The following is a 7322-nucleotide window of genomic DNA, read 5'->3' on the forward strand; positions in this document are numbered from 1 at the left end:
CATGTCGACTACATACCTGACATCATGATGTAATGTTAAGTCATTTCCTTTTGTACAGTGTCACTGAATTGTCAAGGCGGTGATGGCATTTTATTTCCTTTTGTATAGTCACAAAATTTGCTTAAAAGAAGAGGAAAGGTCAGTAATGGCTCAGGTTTTCAGAAAAAACTATGTATGCCTTCCTGACATCAGCCGCTGTTGCTTTATTTATTCCTTCAAATAGGTGGTTAGAAACAGTCTTGCTACCTTTTCCCATTAAGAAATTGGAATGCTTATATTTGTGAGCCTATGCTTCAACTAGTGCCACTTTTATAGTAATCACACTTTCAATATCTATGCAAACATGCATGCTCGATTTTAGTGGAACTGCACAAAAAGTCCAACTGGTTGAACATTAGGAGCATGTTTTTTCCAAACCTTTATATCCAATTGGTGGCACTATGAGCTGTTCATTACGAAGGTACATGGTTTGCTACTATCTTGCTACTCTTTTTGTACGGTCATTAGATAGTAATACTAGTGGTTTGCATGTGAATTTATTGGCAGGGTGGACCTACATTGGAGGTGCAAGACAGGATTCAATGATTGGATGCTCAATTTTGGTTGTATCGATTTCACCTCTTCCATCACAGCGAACATGGATATCCTTGGTCTGATGAAGAATAGGCTCTATATTTCTTCTCTGAACCAGCAAATCAATTCAGTATGAAATTGTCTAGGGCAAAACATAACTGTATCAGATTGTCCAGTGCAGAACATGACAAATGCTAAGCGGAAGAGACATGATTAAACCGAAAATACATGGTGTGGTATATGTTTACTAGATGCTTGATATTTGTGCAGATAGAGATGTCTGCCCGTTGCTATTTGGCAAACAAACAAAGTGTTCGCAATTTTGGTTGAACTGCACAAGAGAATAGTATAGTCACTACATGCAGTGCCATTTGAAAATAGACACAGAAAGATTGGATAGTCACTTCATGGACTGCAGAAAAGTAGTATTGTACTATTTATTGGCCAACACTAGGTGCTTCATTGCTTTGGTCTGATTATACAATGGGCATCATTTTGCCTAAGTTAAAGTTTGTATTCCGAAAATAGTCTTGCGGTGTGATTGAGAGAAGACCAAATCATATTGCAGTGGATGTTCCTCCATCATGTGTGGTTCATTCTCATGGTTCCAGCTATTGGTGAAAGCACTTATGTTTGCAAGAGGAATTGTAGACTTCACAAAACAAATTTGTCTTTCAGTCTGTACTGAATGTTGGCCAAGAGAAGCGTCCATGTTAGTAGGAAGAACAGATGTTTTTTCTAGATCTTTGCTTTTGGAGCTACATATTTGTATATGATTTGTGAATCATTGAGATGCATTAACATGTTGATCTTATGTATGGGAATCGTACTAGTTAGTTTTAGTTGCGACGCAAGATCCAAAGTGGCTGATCTTTGCTTTTGGAGCTACATATTTGTATATGATCCGTGAATCATTGAGATGCATTAACAGTTGCTTATTTCTGTTCGCTCAGTATTTACAAGTTACTGATCGATCACTAGCTAGCCTACTAATGTGCATCTGGCAGTTTTATTTGCGACGCAAGATCCGAAGTGGCAGTTTTTTGAATAAAAATGCCTACTACTCGATCATACACGGATAAATAGCGGATCACGCACGACTACCTCCTTTCCGGTTTGCAGGGCTCAATTCAAGAAACGACCTACTCGATCCTACACGAATAAATAGCGGATCACGCACGTACTAGTACCTCCTTTCCGGTTTGCAGGGCTTAATTCAAACCTCTCACCAACCAAGGTACTCCCTCTGTCCAGGTTTATTAGTCCTATGAGCAAAGCAGCAAGACCAAGGCATGGCAATAACTAACAGCATGCAGAAGTTTAAGCCTAATTAATTCCAGCGATTTAAGTGGCTGCATGTGTGCAATCGGTTGCAACTCGTTGCATGCTGCTCCGCGTACTGTGAGTGATTCTGAGTGCCTGCATGCAACCGACCGTAATTAAGGCAGCTAACTGATGCGAAAAAAGATGCGCTTTAATTGTCGTGTGCTTTTTAAATCTCTGGAATCATTATTGACAAGGAGGGATATGATTCGAGCGCACTCGTTTGACCGCCATGCCGGTGTGCGACCCAGACGGGATGGGATGGCACAGTCATAATTTCAGTTTCTCTAGTTTTCCACAGCAAGCTGGCGTGCTAAGCCATTATGCATTAAATTCCTATGACCGTCGCGCTACCTTGTGCCTATAAGTACTGTTTCCCGGCCTTCTTCGGTGGCACCGTGACCCAACTCGCTATATCCTCATAAGCCCCCACTGGCCCAACGTCGCTCGCCACGTCCGCCATGCCCCCGCCCATCTGCGGTAGGCGACGCCGAAGGCGGTCACCACCGAAACTAGTGTTCGCTTTTTCACCGGAAGGCAGATGGAGGGAGGAGGCATTCTATCTGTCTTTAGATGGCAATGCGGAGATCGAGGAGTTGTTGGAGCGCGATCGCCTAGCGGAGGAGCAGGAGTTGTTGGAGCGCGACCGCCTGGCGGAGGAGCAGCGTATCGCCGATTTGCACCGTCAGCGGGACATGGAGCAGCAGCGCACCGACACTCTGAGTCGCGAGCAGAGTGCCCACAACTGGACCGACTACGTGGAGGTCGGCGCCCGGCAAATAGCCCTGGAGGCTATCAGGCACGCACGCGTTCGCGACGCTGATTTTTACTACCATCTCGTCAAGTGGGTTTCCCGCTTGGAAGCCGAAGCTTCGATGGACCACGCCGGCATGGAAAGGGCCAACGCACACGAGCAACATGCCCTATCGCACCTCTTGCAAGTCCGAGGTGAGGCGCAGGACGCTGGGGCCGGCGTTTAGCGTGTACCACAGATGGCGGCCGGCATCGTCTAGTTAGCTAAGAGTAAGTTAGTACTTGAACGCTACTAGAGTATTAGTGGGAGTAGATAGTTAACTTGGCTATGATGGTTGTCAACGTGGAAGTTCAGTACTCTATATGTGGATCAGACCTGTTACTTTGCTCTGAATGTTGAACTTTCCGTTTGAACATATGGAATGGTCTGTTATTTTTTTTAAAGGGGTTGTATTTGTCCTCCACGGGTTTAGAGGCTGACTTGTGGGCCTACCAAGTTGACGCGTACTCAATCAGGAGATGATTGTATGTGGAGAGGATGATAGAAGGGACCCGCCAAGGTCATGGCAGTACGCAAGCAAGTGCCTCCTTATTTCAAGCCAATAGAAGAATGGCTCCTCCTAGTGGATTTCTGACATCTGGGTCCCATGCCATTGTCAATGTAGTCAATAAACGAGAGAATTGCACAATGAGCGGCTGACACCAGGGACCCAGCAGCTCGCCCAGTTATTTTTGTTTTGGGTTAATTTGATAAATGCCACTCCAAATATGGTCTTTCCGAGAAATGCCACTGCAATTTCCAAACTTTGAAAAATGTCATTTCATGCCATTTCTAGTGGCATTTCTCGAAGTCTGGAGTGGCGTTTTTCAAAGTATGCAAACTACAGTGGCGTTTTTCAAAGTTTGCAAAAATTGCAGTGGCATTTTCCAAAGTTTGGAAATTGCAGTGGCATTTTTATGAATCGCCATAATTGGAGTGGCATTTATCTAATTTGTTTTTGAGACGGAAGCAGGGTGTCAACTGGGCTGTGCGGGACACTCTGGCCTGTCTAGACAGCCTTTTCTTTTATGTTTACCACAGACCAGCCCGATACTTTTTTTTTCTTTCTGAAAATGGCTAGCCCAGTTTTTTTGTGATTTGTCAAGTAAGTCGCTTTATCAGGCATGTTGGGCTGAAAATCTTTCAAGACGAGGAGAGATTCATTCGGCTGGCCGAGAAAATGGCCTATCAGTAATGAGAAATGGGTTGTACATTTTTAAAACACATCAAACTGGCAATTAGTTTCAAATATCTTTTTTTCATTTTGAGATTTCAAATTGCATTTATTTTATGCGTGGACAATTTGTTGGATTTTATATTGATATACATTTATTTTTAAAATCATTTTGAATGTGACTCGAAATTTTGGGATTAAAAACAGTTCGGACTACACCAAAATATGCAAAATTTCGTATAATTTTTTAACCGTGGCCACAATATGGGCTGTAATGCTAACAAAAAGAATATGGGCTCCAAAAAAACCTTAAGAATTAGCAAATGGGCTGTAAATTATTGGAAATAATGGCAGATGGGTTGTATGTTGTTTTCCACAGATTTGAGGCTTTCCTAAAAAAATGGTTGACGCATAAGCAGTGACTGTTGGATTTCCATCCAACGGCCGTCGTGCTTCTTCAATCTCTGCTCTTCCTGCTCCAGCCGCTCAAACAAGCGCCGGCGGGACTGCCTGCTCCCTCCTCCCCGCGGCCAGCTGTGCTGCCACGCAGGCCTCACCTCCCCACCATACTCCCATCGCTGGCCTAGCCATCCCTCTACTCACCCACACCTGCTGTTATTCTCCGGCGATGGCAGACGAACCAGTAAACCCTCGTACAGTCGTACTCCCCTCTGCGTGGGCAACAACTGTCGAGTCTTCCCTGCCTCCGTGTCGTTCCCTTCCTAGGCCTCACCGTCGTCCACCGCCCTGGTGCTCTCGGCGTGGCGTGATCAATGTGGTCAAAGACCGACATGCATCTGAAGGGGACAGTACGTGGAGAGGTTGACAACTGGGTCCACGGTCACACGCAAGGAAATGCCTCCTTATTACGCGCAAAATAATGATTCCTCCACCTGACATCTGGGACCCACCGAAAGGGCCTCTGTATTTCGTGAAAAAACGTTACCGCCACTGACAGCTCGGATCCACCAGCTATATATTCGCTAGCAAGGAAGTTCCTCCTTATTACGCACAAAAAAAATGAATACTCCCCCTGCTAGTTGGGACCCAGTATAGTGGGCCTACTAAGTTGACGGGGACGGAGGGCTTTGTAAACTTAGTCAATATGAACGATTCTAGCTCGACTGACCGTACGATGTCCATCCAACGGCTGTAGTGCTTCTTCAACCTCTAGTCTTCTTGCTCCAGCCACCCAAAGCAGCGCCAGTCGTGCCGCCTGCTCCTGTCTACCGTGGCCGGCTATGCTGCCGCGGAGGCCTCACCGCCCCCATACTACTCCCACCGCTGGCCAGGCCATCCCTCCACTCCAATCACCCACACCCCCTGTTATTCTGCGGTGACGGTAGCGCAGCCGAACCAGTGAACCCTCGTACTCCTCTCCACGTGGGAATCCACTGCCGCGTCTTCCCCGGCTCCGCATCGTCCCCTTCCTCGGCCTCGCTGTCGTCCACCGCCGTGGTGCTCTCGGCGCGGCGTGGTCAATGACTGAATTCCATCGGAAGAGTAATGTACGTGGAGAGGCTGACAGCTGGGTCCACGGCAGCCGCGAGGAAGTGCCTCCTTATTATGCGGAAAATAATTATTCCTCCACCTGACAGCAGGGACCCATCGGACGGGCCACCGGTATTTCGCGAAAAAATCTTTCCCCCTGACTGCTGGGACCCACTGGACGGGCCACCGTGTTTCATGAAAAAAAATGTTTCCCCCTGACTGTTGGGACCCACTAGATGGACCACCGTATTTCACAAAAAAACGTTCCCCCTGCTGTCAGCTCGGACCCACCCGAAGTGCCTCCTTATTACGCACAAAAAAAATACTCCCCTGCTAGCTGGGACCCACCATGGTGGGAGGCTGACTTGTGGGCCTACTAAGTTGACTAGGACGGGGGCCTTTGCAAACTTTAGTCAATATGAACGACTCTAGCTCCAGTGATCGTACAATGTCCATCCAACGGCCGTAGTGCTTCTTCAACCTCTGGTCTTCTTGCTCCAGCCGCCCAAAGCAGCGCCGGTCGTGCTGCATGCTCCTACCTCCCGTGGCCGGTTGTGATGCAGTGGAGGCCTCACCGCCTCCTACTACTCCCACCGCTGGACAGGCCATCCCTCTACTCACCCACACCCCCTGTTATTCTGCGGCGACGGCAGCCTCACACTGCAGCAGGACCAATGGACCCTCGTACTCCTCTCCGCATGGGCATCCACTGCCGCGTCTTCCTCGGCTCCGCGTCGTCCCCTTCCTAGGCCTCACCGTCGTCCACCACCCTGGTGCTCTCGGCGCGGCGTGGTCAACGTGGTCAAGGAATGACTTCCATCGGACGTGGGATGTACGTGGAGAGGCTGACAACTGGGTCCACGGCCGCAGCAATGAAGTGCCTCCTTATTATGCGGAAAATAATGATACCTCCACCTAACAGCAGGGACCCATCGGACGGGCCACTGTATTTCACGAAAAAAATGTTTCCCTTGACTGCTAGGACCCACCAACTACATCTTTGCATGGAAGGAAGTGCGTCCGGGCAAAAAAAACGATTCGCCCCCCTGACTGCTGGGACCCACTAGCTACATCTTTGCACACAAGGAAGTGCGTCTGGGAAAAAACGATTTGCCCCCCTGACTGCTGGGACCCACCGGCTACACTTTCGCACGCAAGGAAGTGCGTCCAGGCAAAAAAAAACAATTCACCCCCTGACTGCTGGGACCCACCAGCTACATCTTCGCACGCAAGGAAGTGCCTGACAGTCGGGACCCACCTGGTCGAAGCGTACGTAGCATTGTCATTCTGGTCGCGAACGTGTACGTACATATATACTGGTCGATGTAGAGGCGCGCACGTGTCATAGTAGAGGCGCGTACGTGTCGTAGTAGAGGCGTGCATGTAGCATGTACACGTACGTACAACGGACAGTGTGCAAGAAAGAAAATACGGCCACGTACGTGTACATACGGGCGGGGTCTCGAACGCCTACTCGCGCATACGTATGGCCAGGGCTCATGTACATGGCTGGGTCAGAACGGAGAAACAACACCATCGTCGTGTTCATGGGGAGGCAACGGAATGCTCGTGTTCATGGGGAGGCAACGGAATGCGTCGTGTTCATCGGGAGGCAACGGAACGCGTGGGATCCAACCGGCTGGGTCAGAACAGAATGTGTCATCGTGTTCATCGGGAGGGCTTGGACAGAACAGGCGATGGAAACGAGGCCTGGCGTACCGCAGAACAGAGGAAACGGCCTTGTGTTCGACCGGCCACGTTCGAAACGGGATCCTGTTCATCGGGAGGGGTCTGGCGTACCGCAAAACGGAGGAAACGGACCTCCTATGGTCGAAACAGGGGTCCTGTTGATCGGGAGGGGTGTGGCGTACCGCAAAACAGACAAAACGGACTTGTGTTGGAGCGCTACGGTCGAAACGGGGGTCCTGTTCATCGGGAGGGGTGTGGCGTACCGCAAAATGGATGAAA

Source organism: Triticum dicoccoides, chromosome 7B (genome assembly GCF_002162155.2).
Source record: "Triticum dicoccoides isolate Atlit2015 ecotype Zavitan chromosome 7B, WEW_v2.0, whole genome shotgun sequence".
NCBI classification, from domain to species: Eukaryota; Viridiplantae; Streptophyta; class Magnoliopsida; order Poales; family Poaceae; genus Triticum; species Triticum dicoccoides.